Genomic DNA, 15,309 nt, shown 5'->3' with positions numbered 1-15,309 from the left:
TAATTTTCATTAATAATTTGAATTTTAAAAACGTGTTCATTCTGCCTGAGAGCCAATTATTATTTTTGGCGCCCCCTAAACTGGTAAACAAAGCTCAATGCCGTCAACGCGAATATAACAGTTGAAAAGACGAGGGACAAATGAAACTAAACTGATGTCTTAACACGAAGAGCGAGAGACGGTCAGTTCATTTGAATCTTACAGCTCACACACTCTCTTCAATTCTACAGCTCTTTTCTCTCCTTCATCATCATCAAAGTGAGCTGAAGAGCTGTTTGATTTTTTTTGCGAGCTGTTCCGCGTCAACTCACTTCAAAGAGTCGATTATTCGGAACAGCTCATGAGCGGATGGCACATCTCTAGTTTGTATGAGGCCAACTGTTCTCTATCAAGTTTGTCGGCCCTAAGGCAGTTTTAAATTGCTAGAATTTGTATGAAATTTTTTTTAGCGTAATTTACCTGCTAAAAGTACGTTGTTCTGATCCTAATTTAAACTATTTTCTATGAATTTTTAGATATTCTCACACTTAACATTATAATAAAAAAAATATCTTTAGACACAATCTTTGTATGATATTTTTCACTACTTGCCATTTAAAGTGATTTTCATTTACATAGAGTACATATTTGATTTGGAAAAAAATAATTTTCATTCAAATTTTTCATTTTTAATTTTAATTTTCGTTTTGGAAGTGTGTTCATTTCTTCTGCAAGCCCATGTTGTCATGCCTACTCCCCCATTTCGTAATATGAAGCTCAATGGCGTCAATGCGGATTAACAAAATAATGCTAGGCATATTTCATATTTCGGGCGCTCTTTGGAAGTAGCTTGGAGTGCTTGATGCGTTGATGATATAACTGTTGTATCATCAGGGCATTGAGCATTTCAGGTTGTTTTTGGGGACTGTCCGGGGTGTGGGGTGGTCCGAGGTATGATTCAGAACGGTAATTATTTGTGTGCATGTATGTGCTTGCTCGTGATCACACCTTTTACCTAGTGTTTGGTTTGTGTCGGGACAGATGCGTATCGTGCTTGTCTGTGTCTGTTACAGCTGTGCAATGTGTAGGGGACGATGCCCTGGAACGACCGGTGGTAATACATCGATCTTTTTGTTTCGCTTTTAATTCACTCATGAATCGCTGCGACCGATGAAGGGTATAGGGTTTTGATGAATTCAATGCAAGCGGATTTTTTAGATACATTCCAGATGTTGAAATTTGGGGTAGAGGCAATGCTTTTTTAATTTTTATTGGAAGTTTTTAGTGGAAATTTCTAGATTCTGGATCTGATTTTTTTTTTGTATGCGTTTTTAAGTGTGTATGTAGGTTTAATTCATTCCTTATTTACCATTAGTTTATTAGTTTGAAATACAAATCCAATTCCAAATTTTCGGTTTCCAAATGTTAGTTTTAGATCTAAAAATTTTGAACTGAATGTTAGATATTTGATTTCCACGTAATGAAGTTGTTTTTCGTAATATTGCACAAAAATCTGTGGGAATTTAAGTTCGTAATTTATTGTAGATATTTGTGTTTAATAAGAGTTCTATACGCGGTCTCTAATTTATCGCCAGTTTATTTTATATACTTTCTTTAACTAGTTTGGATGGTGACCTATTTTTGTTTCAGTTATCTGTTTTTCTGTTCTTTTCGATTAAACGGTTTTGGGCGCATTGTTAGATAATGTAATGTATTTGTCTGTAGTTAACGTTTATATTGATGTAGATGTGTGCTTCTACGACTCTTAAAGAGATCTTAGGTAGCTCTTTAATAAGCATCCAGCGTCGCGCTCTAAATCTATGGGCATGATCACGGGCGTCACTCCACGGCGAGGTTAATTAGGTCAATTGTAAGCAAGATTATATACACTTTGTTCGTTTTCACCGTGGGGTGGCGTTTGTGGTCGGGCCATGTGATATAGTACTACGCGCGAAAACACACATCATATCGCCGATTCGAACTATTGTTGAGGAGATTTTTTTTACCTTCTAAGGTAGCCCATTCAAAACATTTAGGGAATACAATAGAGGAATACTACACGCGAAAGATCTCGTAACATATCGTCGATTCAAACCATCATAGAGTTGTTTCGGTAACCTTCTTAGGTAGTTTAATATTAATAATCTTTAGAGTCGCGATTTGAGAATACATGAGAATACTAGGCATAAATATCATATAATTAGTCGCCAATTCGAGTCATTGTAGAGTACTTTCGGTTACCTATTCATTTTAAAGGAATTTCTTAGGTGAACAGGTTGAAAAATATATTGTCGATTTGAGTAATGTTGAAGCAGTGTCTTGAAGATCTTCTTAGGTTTAGAAAATAATCTCGGTTGTCGCGATTGAATAATATTTTGAAAGATAGTACAAGTGACGAACATCGAAATACATAGTCAGTTTTAGCGAGTTCAAAAGAATTTCCTCGGTGTTCCTAGCGATCTTCTCAGGTTGCCAAAAATAGCCTTGGTCGCTGCGATTGAATAAAAATATACAGATTGAGAGTTTTTAAAGGAGTTTTTAATGACCCTCTCAGGTCAAGAAAAATATATAAGTACTACGTACGATGAATAACGAAATGCATGACCGGTCCGATAAGAATGTATATTTTCTTCAAATCTCATTTCGCCGAATAGTTAGGAGTTCGCGTTTTTAGAATCACATCACTTACCGCAGTGAATCCTGATTTTTCTTAACCACTCCCACTAACAACTATCCCTTCCATGATAAACGCTAGGGAACCACGCTATAGAGGCGACCCTTCTGGCCTTCGGGCGGCTACTATCATACTAACATTCCTTTCCCTCCCCTGGTGACTGTAAGGACGTGACCGGCGTCGTTATTGACCATTTAAAGCTCGAATCACCGAAAATTGCACAACGAGAATGATTTGCTAGTCCCAAGCGTCATTCTGTGTGTTCTTTGTGCTATTTGGTTGGTTCAGGTCAATCACGGAGAGCAACTACGAATTGTACAGTCTACCCAAGCTCAAGCTCAAGCTCAAGCTCAAAATATTGATCACAAATCGAAATGATGGAAATTGCTAAAATAGTTCATGGAAAAAATAAAACGAAAATGCACTGTTAAAAGTAGGTTTTTAAGAAAAAATATTCCACTGTTAAATGTGAAATTTTCCACTGGGAAAATGAAAAAGATTTTCCACTGTTAAATGTTTTCTATTTAACAGTAGAAAATCATTTTTATCAAAAACGTTTTTATTCAAATTCTAAAAAAAAAAATCTAAGAATAGCCCATACAATAACAAGATGGATACTTTTACAAGGAAAAAGTCTCTCTAATAAAAACTTTATAAAGTTTTGTTAAAAAAACACAACTATTCTAATTTTTTTCGTAGTCAAAATAGCGATATAGTGTAATCGACAATGTTTTAGATCTCATTAAAGTACGGACTTGTATGATTTTATGGATTAGTTGTTTTTAATTGTTGTTATTGAGCTCATAAGGAAAGAAGTGTGTGTGTGACTTGATAGATTTCTCTTCATAAATTTTTTTTTTAATTAATAATTCAACTGCTAAAAGGTTCCAATTTAAGTTTGCTATAGAATCCGATGGATCAGTTTCTGACCTATCTTCCACATTGTCAAATACAGCTAGGATTGTGTTTGCAGCTAAGATATGACCAAAAGAGAGAATCGATGTAGATAACTCAATGATGGCTGCGATACAAATGAAACACAAATTTCTGAATTACTCGAGAATTATTTAAGCAAATGAAACCAAATTTGGCATATTGAAGTATTAGAGTGCAATAAATGTTTTTATGGTGGTTAGATACTCCTCCCCCTCTCTTAGGGGGGGGCTGTCATACAAACGAAACACAATTTCTGCATTACTCGAGAATTAATCAAGCAAATGAAACCAAATATGGCATGTGGAGGTTTTAGGGTGCAATAAATGTTTTTACAGTAATGAGACAATCCACCCCCCCCCCCTCTCTACGGGGAAACTGCCATACAAATGAAAGACACATTTCTGCATAATTCGAAAATTAATCAAGCAAATGGAGCCAAATTTGTCATGCGAATGTTTTAAGGGACACGAAACGTTTCCTTGTTGAATAGACACACCTCCCCTCTCTCTGATGGGGGGGGAACTGCCATACAAATTTCTTAATTCTTAATTCAAGAACTAATCCAGCAAACTGAACCAAATTTGGCATGTGGAGATTTTAGGGTGCAAGAAACATTTCTAAGATGGTTCAATACTCCTCCCACCTTTCTGAGGGAAGGGGGGAGTTGCCTGCCATAGAAACGAAACACAACTTTCTGCATAACTCGAGAACTAATCAAGAAAATGAAACCAAATTTTGCATGTGAAGGTTTTAGGGTGCAATAAGTGTTTCTATGATGGTTAGACTCTCCATTCCCCTTCCTAAAGGTGTGCTATCATACAAATGAAATACAGTTTTCTGCATAACTTGAAAACTAATCAAGCAAATGGAGCCAAATTTGGCATGTGAAGATTTTACGGAGCACAAAACGTTTCTATGGTGAATACACTCCTTCCCGCTCTCTAAGGGGGCTGCCATACAAACGAAACACAAACTGCTGCATAACTCGAGAACTAATCAAGCACAATTTGGGATGTGAGGGTTTTTGGGTATGAGAAATGTTTCTATATTGGTATGACACCCCTCCAAACATGACAATTGAAAATTTTCGGAAAACTCTGAAGGAAAAAGGGAAAATTCGGAAAATTAAATTCCCATATGTTCTATAATTACATAGTGACAAATGCTGTTAGTCCATTTGATGGTTGCGCTAGCGAAATTGATCTTTGTTCGAAACTGGAAATGGATTTTGATGTGATGAAACGCACTCCTATATCATCTTCTATCTATACCAAAAATGTTGATATGTGTTGATAAGAGCAGAACTCGAGGAAGGAATTTTCCGATTTAGGGCTGTATTTATTCTATCATATTTTCTGTATAAAACAATTATTCCATGTAACGGAGAAACATGTTATTTGCAAATGGTTGAAAAATTTTGAACAAGAATTGTGTCTGGAAATAATCTGATATTATAATGATGAGTTTTGTTAGAAATACTAGGAATTTCATAGTAAAAGGTAAATTCAACGATTAAAAATTGGACCCAACTTGCTCATAGTAAGAAAACGTGAATGTTTGAAGGTATTGATAACAAAAAACAAATTTTGGGCGGGACGAAGTTTCCCGGTCAGCTAGTTCTATAATATTTAAGCCACCTTATGGCAATGAATACTGATCAAAAGTGGAAAAGGGAAACAAAAACAGAAAATAATATATGTAATTTACATGTAATTTTAGCTGCTTCGATATTAAGCATTTTGAGTGGTTTAATATCAAATTTCAATTTGCTGATTTTATTTCAATTTGTTATATTTCGGCTTGTGAGTTAACAGAGAAGCGATATTAGGTATGTACGCAAAAGTAAATTCATGTTTGGGTGGAAAATTGGATATAGTTGGAAAATAGTTAAGGATCTGTACGTTTATACTGATGAAAAACTCGATATCACTTCTAGATGGATTAGCTCGATTTTTTCATCATTGAACTGACATTCGTGATGAGTTCAGACCTTGGTTGAATAAAATTATTCCTCTCGCGATCGATAAACCTCTACGCTTCATATATTACAAACCTGTCCATATTTCCCCCACTATATTTCCATATTACCCGCATCGAAAAAAATGTTGTACTTTTCGGTCTGTATTAATTTCAGTAAAATACATTGAAAACCACTTTTTTGTAAAATATTTGGCCATTTAGGCAGAAAAACAGTATTTGGAAGCTCGTGTTTCCCAAAACTTTGATGCAGTTTCTTGCAATTCAATAGATATACAGGGTGGGCCATTTTAAGTGGAAGGATTTGTTTTTGCAATAGCAAAGTAAAGAAGTGGAATTTTAAATATTTTTTTTTAAATTCATTTATTTTGGTCCAAGGAGATTTGTTCTAACTACTTTTTGATTATGATATCTCGTAAATGACCGCCTCTGGCCTTGACCGCAAAATGTGCCCTTTTTTCGGCATTTTCCATCACTTTGCCCAATGTTTCGGCCGATATGGCAGCAATTTCTTGTCGGATATTGTCTTTCAGCGCAGCCAGGGTCCTTGGTTTACCAGTGTATACCTTGGATTTTAAATATCCCCATAAAAAAAAGTCAGGAGGCGTCAAATCAGGTGATCTCGGTGGCCAGTCATAATCGCCGTTTTTCGATATTAATCTTCCGGGGAACATTTCGCGCAATAATTTGGTCGTGGCAGCCGCTGTATGGCATGTAGCGCCGTCCTGTTGGAACCAGTAATTGTCCAATTCATTTTCACGAACAAATGGCAATAAAAAGATGCCTAACTCTTGCGAACGATGGCGACCTGATGTCGATGGAGTCTCTGCAACACTGGCTCGAACGGCATCAATATTCTCGTCGAAACGTCTTGGTCGTTGTCTGGACAGATGACTGGCATTACCAACACTACCAGACGATATAAATTTGGCATATAATCGACGTATAGTGTTGTCTCCAGGCGATGTTTTAACTTTATTTTTATTTTTCCACGCACGTTTAGTTAACACAATTGAGAAGTTATTTTGAATGTACAGCTGAACAATTTCAGCGCGTTGTTTAGGTGTGTATTGTTCCATGGTTAAAATTGTACTGAAATGACGCTTCCAACGCGGTATGACATTTGTTAATCTGACATCTCTGTCAAAAGCTATGGGGTTGCCAGATGCTTCCACTTTAAATGGCCCACCCTGTAATAGGAGTTCTCCTTAACATGTCCGTTTCACCCTCACCTCCACTACGCATATATCGATGTTTGAGTTCAACATAGTTTGATATACGCTACAGGTGAGCTAGATTGTTTTGTATCGTACACGAAAATATTGTAAAAATCTATTGCCAGAGTTTATCGCCAATAAGGACCAAGAGCTCTATGATAGAGACATTATAAAGCTACCTTTAGAATGGCAACAAATTTTGCAACAAAACGGTGCATATTGGACACAAATCGGACAATCCGAAGCATATTAAAAATAGTTTTGAATTTCACCCAAAAATAATGGATTACATTTTCCCCAACCAAATTTCTTTCCAAAGAAGAATAGTTCATTGCCTTCAATTTGGTATGTCAATCATATGAATCGGCCCAGTAGTTCGAATGTTAGAATTTAAAAAATCAGTTTTGGAAAAAGGGGAAAAATGACTTTTGGATCATTTTAAAATGGAAATGGCCACCTCACTGAAAAAAATACGGTTCCAATGTTTTTCTGCAAATCAAAGTAAAGCAATAACTACTAGAAGTAGGAATAATAATGTCGTAAAAAATGTTGCCTGGAATTCGTTGGAGTATACATTAATCTACTAATTCAATTCAATAGATTACATTAGATTGCTAGAAAGTCTGCAGGTTTATCACATGGATTATCACATTGATTTTTTTAAAGTTTTTTTTTAACCCTTTATAATCCCGAGGAAACTAGACAAGCCCTAACAAGTAACACGGCTCAAAGCCGACTCAAACTTCAGAGAACATAATCCTTGCATGAGGAAGAACATATATTTACCCTTATTAAAAATAAAATATTGAAAAATAGTTAAAATAGAAAAAATTGGAGGCAATATAGTTGCCACTGCCCGTTAAGCTTGAGCTTGGGTAGACTGTACAGTTCGTAGTTGCTCTCCGTGATTGACCTGAACCAACCAAATTGCACAAAGAACACACAGAATGACGCGTGGAACTAGCAAATCATTTTCGTTGTGCAATTTTCGGTGATTCGAGCTCTAAGTGGTCAATAACGACACCGGTCACGTCCTTACAGTCACCAGGGGAAGGGAATGATATTCGCCGCTCGAAGGCCAGAAGGGTCGCCTCTATAGCGTGGATCCCTAGCGTTTATCATGGAAGGGATAGTTGTTAGTGGGCAGAGGTAAGAATCAGGATTCAATGAGTTAAGTGATGTGATTGTGTAGACGCGAACTATCGACCACTCGAAGAAACAGAATTCCGAGAATCTGATGTGTAACAGCACGCGACAGAGACTATCTATTTATTTGTATTCGGTCTTCGGTGGTACTGTACAGACTAATCCTAACCTATACTAAATTTTTAAGTCTACAGACGAAACATTGTCTGGTTATATTGAAATCAAATTTATCACAGATGGCACTGAAAGCTTTGAGACATGAGCATAGAGAACTGTTGTATCCGTAATTAATCCTGTGCCTAGGAATGGCGATTAGAGCGGAGTGTCGCAGCTGGCGAGGGGGTACAATAAGTGGAATTTTACGTAGTATATCAGGACAGTCAATGTTGTTCGTCAGGACGTCGAATATGAACAGCTGTTGCAGCCTTAGTCGTCGTACCGACAGGAGCTCGGGATTAATCAAGCGGCAACGATCTTGGTAGTCAGGAAGATTTAGTGGATCATTCCAAGGCAGGTATCGAAGTGCGAAACGTATAAACACCTTCTGGATGCGTTCAATGCGGATTATCTGATACGTGTGGTCAGGTGCCCAAACCGGAACAGCGTATTCTATAATGCTACGCACTAATGCGCAAAAAAGCGATTAAAGTGCATATACATCGGTTAGCTGAGCAGCATTACGGCGAATGAATCCAAGTGCGGAAAAAGCTTTGGCAATACTGATGGAAACGTGCTCATGAGAACGAAGTTTAGAGTCCATTATAACTCCCAAGTCGCGAATGGACTGTACGCGTTCCAATGGAGTATTGTTGATCAGATATTGGTGTGAGACTGAAGATCGACTGCGGCTAAAGGTGATCGTTTTGCACTTATTTATGTTCACACTCATACCATTCTCTCTGCACCAGCTCAGAACAACGTCAATGTCGTTTGCAATAATGTGCAGTCTAACAGTTGAACGATGTGGTATGAATCCGTGCTGATAGTCAGAGATAATCGGCTTTGCTGCATTAAGCATGACGTTGTGCATTAGAGATTCCAAAACTTTTCCCAAACAACTGAGAATCGAAATTCCCCTGTAATTGACAACATTGTATAAACTGCCAGATTTGTGGACAGGAATCATTGAAGCTGTTTTCTATAAACTTGGCAAGCATCTCTGTTCTATTGAACTGTTAAATATCATCGTCAAAGGAACGACCAAAGATACAGCGCAGTTTTTTACTAACAAAGGTGGCAGAGCATCCACTCCGGCTCTTTTCGAAGCATCCAATCTGACCAATGCACCAAGTACTTCATCGTTGGAAAATCCGAAGATCGGAAGGTGAATATTATAGGTTGGCACGTTGTTGAAACATCCCGGGCGAGGTACAGGTGAAGTTGAACAATACACACTTTGGAAAAAGTTAGAAAAAAGATTGGCAGCTTCGTTAGCTGTGCTGGCTGTGTAGTCATTATATGTGCCATTGGTTGGCACGCGGTTGTTAGCTTTTTGTCCTTTAACGTACCTCCAGAACATCGATGGGTTTTGTTTCAAGTTTGATTCCACTCTTGATAAGTATTGTTGGTAGGTGGAGATGTTTAATTCATTGTACGATGACTCGATTCTACGTAACCACTCTCTATTCACATCTGACCTGAGAGCAAAAAATCGTTTGCGTGCTTTCCTGAATCGGTTACGCAAGTTGCGAAGCTCAGTTGTCCACCAAGGTTTTTTACTAACGTTGCTTGAATTACGACGACGGCGCGGAACATTTGAGCGGATTATTTCGATCAGCTTGTCGTAGAATATGAGGACGTTTTCGTTAACAGACTGTCTATTCAGAAAATGTTGCCAGTCGATGGACGAAAACGCGGCATTCAGCGAGTCGAAATTGCTACGTCTGTAGCAGAGTGAAGTTGGTGGTATGTGACCGAACTCTGTATGTCCACCAACAGAATGAACGGTGGGTGATGTGTGTCGATGGGCAACAGTGGAAGTGGTGGTTCGAATACCTCAGTTATATCAGGAGAACTCGTGAAGGCTAAATCCAGAAGTCTGTTGTTAGAGTTGACATATGAGTTCACCTGAACCAAGCCACACGACGAGATTGGATCTACTAGATTAGTCTCTTGCTCACTGGATGCATTAGAGGGTAAATATCCGTTGATGTCCTCCTCGAAACACCATTGCAGATGAGGAAGATTATAATCTCCAATGAGCAGAATAACGTCGTTGAGTGATGAACGATCCGATATGTTTTGAGCAGCCACAGCGTGAGTCGAATATAGCCCGACATCGGAGCCCGGAGGAAGGTAGATAGCAGAGATGAACAGCGAACGATGAGGAAGTGTTCCAACCTACTGTTCCAGCTGACTACAATCAACTAAGGAAACCGTCGTGCATTGAAGCTTAGATTTCACAGCTACAAGGACGCCACCACCCCTCGAAAGGTTGTTAGTAGCCTCATTGCGATCAAACCGGAATACTGTGTAGTCCGATGTAATCTCTGTGTTACAGATATCGGACCTGAGCCACGTTTCAGTGAAGACGATTATATCGTAGTCACAGCACGATAGTTTCAGTTTCAGGAGAGGTAAACCTCTGACGTTCTGGTAGTAGACAGATAAATTTTTTTGATCAGGTTGAGCCACACCGTTTCTGACACTGATTGTTACCGTGGTGCGTGAACGATCGGACCCCCTGACGTGACAGTTGGTTGAGACGCTAGAACCGGTGGGTGAATCAGAAGCTGAACTACAAACTACATTGTCGTACTTGCCAGGAGTAGCAGGGTGGAAGACCCCTTCTCTGATCCCACACACAGGCCCAGGACGACTGCTGAACGATGGTTGGAAGAGCTCGACTGTCCTGGAGTTGAAGCGTGTTGCGTAGAAAATCTTGATGGTTGACGACTGAACGGTGTAATGCTGAAACCATGCAACGAATCAGGGGTTGGTCTGTTTGGAAAAAAATTGTACTCGCCTGATGGAGCAGGATGGACAGCCCTATCTCCATTATCGAACACAGGGTCGGGACGACTGCGGCAGGAACCGATGAGATATGGCTCGACTGTGTCGAAAGGATAAGGGCTGTCCATAGAACCTGTTTGTGTGCGTCCCGGGTTTGCCTCGATGAACGATGTTGATAATATTTGATCGGCTTTAGTAAATTCTATGACGAGTTCTGTCGAGATGACGTAGGGCCGTTTTTTTGGTCGTAATCGAAAACACGGATGGTGACTCCTTCTGGCCAGTACCAAGTATCGCCTACTACGTTGGACACAGCTTTATTCACGATCACTTTAAAAGAGACAAAAGATAGATCTTTCAGACGTTTACCACGGGGAACCAGCTTGACTACGCTGACTAACGATGGGTCTACATTTGCGATCTCATGAACATGTTGTTTTACACCACATTCTTTTTGTTCTGGGGTGAATGAAGTCACGTAGAAATCTACCATATCGTTAGTCGGTTGTCTAACTTTGGCAACACTCAAAGTCCCAGTAGTATTCCGAGTAATATTGTGGTTACTGTTGCTGGGCAAGTTGTGATGTACGGAAGTAGCTGAACTAGATCTATTAGTACTACCTTCGTTTGGAGCATTAGATAGAGGCTCGTTCGCGGATAAATCATTCGACTTTCCAATTGGCGCTGCCGGTGTGGATGCAATTGCCTGAGATGTAGGCCTAGACTGCAAGTTCGACAGGATTTTCACGCGTCGGTTTCCTACAACTAGCTTGTCTGGTTGTTGTGCAACTGAGCTGTTGACTTCATCCAATACTTCAAAGAAAGATGATTCGTCACATGATCTCGAGCGATTTATAGGATCGATGGTATCATCTAGATTGAGCTGATCGATGTTGTGGAGGAAAGTTGACTTGTCTAGCGATTGGCTGGTTTGTCTGAGTTCCTGTTGTGATCCATAGAGGGTTTTATTGATAGTACGACGATTATCGCCGTAGTTTCCTAAACGTGTATCCATGGAATCTTCCCGGAACTCAAGGATTGTGAACAAGCTTGGCATGTATCCATATTGCAGAACAGGTTTGAAGATCACGAACCAGCTGAATTTCAATGTCGCACTAGACTACGGTGATAACAGTTGTTGGAAACGCCTACAATTATGCAGCCACTGATGGAAGGACAAGCTTCGAAGCTTCCAAAGCTTCCAAGATTTGCTCCCCCACTATCCTTAGGTAACTTGAGAAAACCTAAAATAAATTGAACTGACCCCACATTCTATAATTTATCGCACGCACCTTTTATCGAAATCCAATCATGACGGCGGACAGATAATTATGGAGCTATGGAAAACCTGAGAAGATAACCAAGAGAACTCTATAACCAATCGGGCCGATCAAAAGTTCCGTTATTCAACGCACGAAGTCTCCAATCTACCCCAATCGCGGCTATAGTTGCCACAGCTCGTTAATTCCTAAAACACTGTATTGATAATTATTAATTACATTTGATATTTACTGAATCTTATGACCATTTATTGATGAGAAAATGATATCCAGATTACTAATTCAACCAAGGGTAGAATTTTTAAACTGGTAAATATTTTGTATGAATAAAAGAAAAAACTAGAGATTGATTTCGTAATGAAATTTGGCTATAGGAGTCGGAGATATCCCTTCATTCATGCCTAACATAATTTGAGAATCCCTGATTTAACACACTTAAAGTCTGCTTCATTTAATATTGGAACAAATTCTTTTGCTCATTGTGGCGCTCCTAGTGGACGGATTTGGAAACTTTTTTCACCCACGTGTCGGGAAATTCATTACCTTTGCCCATGTATTTATGTCATAACACCAAACGATAGCATTTTGTAAACAACCGCCATGGAAGCCGAACGGAGAGATAAAATTGTGCACAGTTTTCTTGAAAATCCATTGTTGTCGGCATCTAAGCTAGCTAAACAGCTTAAAATGCCCAGAAATACCGTATGGCGTGTTATCAAGCAGTACAAGGAAACATTGACGAGGGCTCGGAAGCCGCATTCGAAGCGTCGGAGTGGAACTGTCGACCGGAAACTGCGTGGGAAAGTCATCAAGGCCGTCAAGAGGAATCCCAATCTTTCAGACCGCGATTTGGCCAATAAGTTCCAGGCCGCTCACAGTACGGTGCGACGAATTCGTCTCCGGGAAGGAATAAGGTCATTCCGAGCCAGCAAACAGCCAAATCGGACGCTGAAGCAGAACAATGTGGCCAGAATCCGTGCTCGAAAGCTGTACGACCAAGTGCTGACCAAGTTCGACGGATGTATTCTGATGGACGATAAGACCTACGTGAAGGCGGACTTTGGGCAAATCCCAGGTCAAAAAATTTATTTGGCGACGGCTCAGGGGGATGTACCTGCAAAATTTAAGTTCGTGTTTGCGGATAAATTCGCCCGCAAGTACATGATTTGGCAGGGGATATGCAGTTGTGGACAGAAAACCAAAGTCTTTCTCACTGACAAGACAATGACATCAGAAGTCTACAAAAAAGAGTGCCTACAGAAACGGATTCTGCCGTTTATTCGTGCCCACGACCGTCCAGTAATGTTTTGGCCGGACCTAGCAAGCTGCCATTTCGGCAAAACGGTTATGGAATGGTACGCAACGAACGGGGTCAGCGTAATACCGAAGGACCTCAACCCCCCAAACTGCCCCCAGTTCCGGCCGATAGAGAAATACTGGGCAATCACGAAGCGGAGGCTTAAGGCAAAGGGAAAACTTGTTAGGAACATGACTCAAATGAAGAACTGGTGGAATCAAATCGCCAAAACGGTGGACGAAAAGGGTGTGCGCCGCCTAATGTGCCGTATTACGGGAAAAGTACGAAAATTTCTTCGAAACAGCAATGAATAATTTTTTTTTTATGAAAGAGTAAAGAAAATGCTACATTTGTATGAAAAACAAATTATGAATTCGTTAATAAATGACTGAACTACACGCAATTGTTTGTGTTCCAATATTAAATGAAGCAGACTTTAGAAACGATAATACGAACCGGTCAATCTGAAATAGGACTGGGTCGTGTTAGAACTTTATTCGATTCATAAATATAAGCGATTCGAAGAGGTATGATTTTCATTTGCGGCAACCATCTTCTATAGAAAATCAAAGAATACTAATCAGCATACAAACTAAATAGACGAAAGGAACCGTTCATTGCAACCGTAAACAAGATTACGAAAATTCGGACTACCCGTTGCTGCGGAGACATGAAGTGGCGCAGCGGAACTGCGGAACTACGAAAATCACTCCTCGCAGCTTATCCCCTTATGTTTGAGCACACGTGAGAAGCTTTCATCCGTGCCACTTAAGGGCAGAGCATTCAGTACGGAAAGGTAAACCAACAGAAATCCAACCTCACCACCATTCGCCCTGTATCGCATCTCTCCTCACCGGTCCCAACAAATGTCCGGCTGTTATTTATTGAGTGAAGCCGTGTGGAGCTAAAATCGCAAAATTTGTCTAGGCCAGCTGTCTTTCTCTGGGCTTATCTTGCGTCTACCACACGACCGCCGCTTTCATAACTTTAACGTGTGTGTACATGGAAGATGGACGCTGATGGTACGAAAACAGGAGGAACTACTATGTGTGTGCAACCCCTCCCACGATGTGCCCTCCCACGTTCGTCATGAGTTTCACAAACAAGTTTTGATTCAATTTTATCCCTGGCTCTCGACGGAAAAACAGATTGTTTAAACGTGTTTGGCAGCCAATGGCAACGCACACAGGACGATCCTAATGCCGCTGCCGACAAAGGCCACACGTATCCGGACGAATGTCCGAACCCGGAAAAGGAGCGTTTGCTGAGCTGTACGAAGATGTATTTGTCTTTTTGGGTTGCTTGTTTGCACTGCCGCTTATCGCTAGTGGGGAAAATGCTTTAAACGCATCGCCCTATCCAACGACAAATACCGACCAATAGTTCCCTCTTCGAGGATCGAATCAACACGGATCCCGGATGTTTTGTAACCAGCGGCAAGCGAATACTTTCATCATTTGGGGTCCGACTGAATGCACCGTTAACTGTGTTCCAAAAATAGCCGGAACAAGGAATCACTGAGCGGAATGCCGTTCACAAAAAGGTCCATATATTTATTCCGCCTCGTCGTCAACAGAAAGAATTATCACCTCGGCCCGTTGCTTTCACGCGCACTAATCCTGCTATTCAAATAGACTTCCAGTACGCACCCAGCAACCTTCAACTTCACCGGTAAACCCTCGATCCCCCAGGGCAACAAGACACACGTAAGGTGCGACAAAGCGTAGAGAGATGTACGTACTTCAAATTCCTTCATTCCGGGAAAATGGGGAAGAAAAACGACAGGAAAAGCACGTAAGCGTCAAAATCTGATTCTTCTCTTCCGCCTCCCTAACTCCCTGACGAGCAGGT

At 40.2% G+C, this 15,309-nt stretch overlaps 1 protein-coding gene across 1 annotated transcript in view; it reads right to left on the bottom strand.

Moving 5' to 3' along the window:
* LOC129778873 (chaoptin) overlaps positions 1-15,309 on the bottom strand; it is a 510,710-nt gene that overhangs the window by 440,030 nt on the left and 55,371 nt on the right. The gene's annotated exons all lie outside the window — the stretch shown is intronic.

Source organism: Toxorhynchites rutilus, chromosome 3 (assembly GCF_029784135.1).
Source record: "Toxorhynchites rutilus septentrionalis strain SRP chromosome 3, ASM2978413v1, whole genome shotgun sequence".
NCBI classification, from domain to species: Eukaryota; Metazoa; Arthropoda; class Insecta; order Diptera; family Culicidae; genus Toxorhynchites; species Toxorhynchites rutilus.
This window is presented reverse-complemented; position numbering and strand designations above follow the sequence as displayed.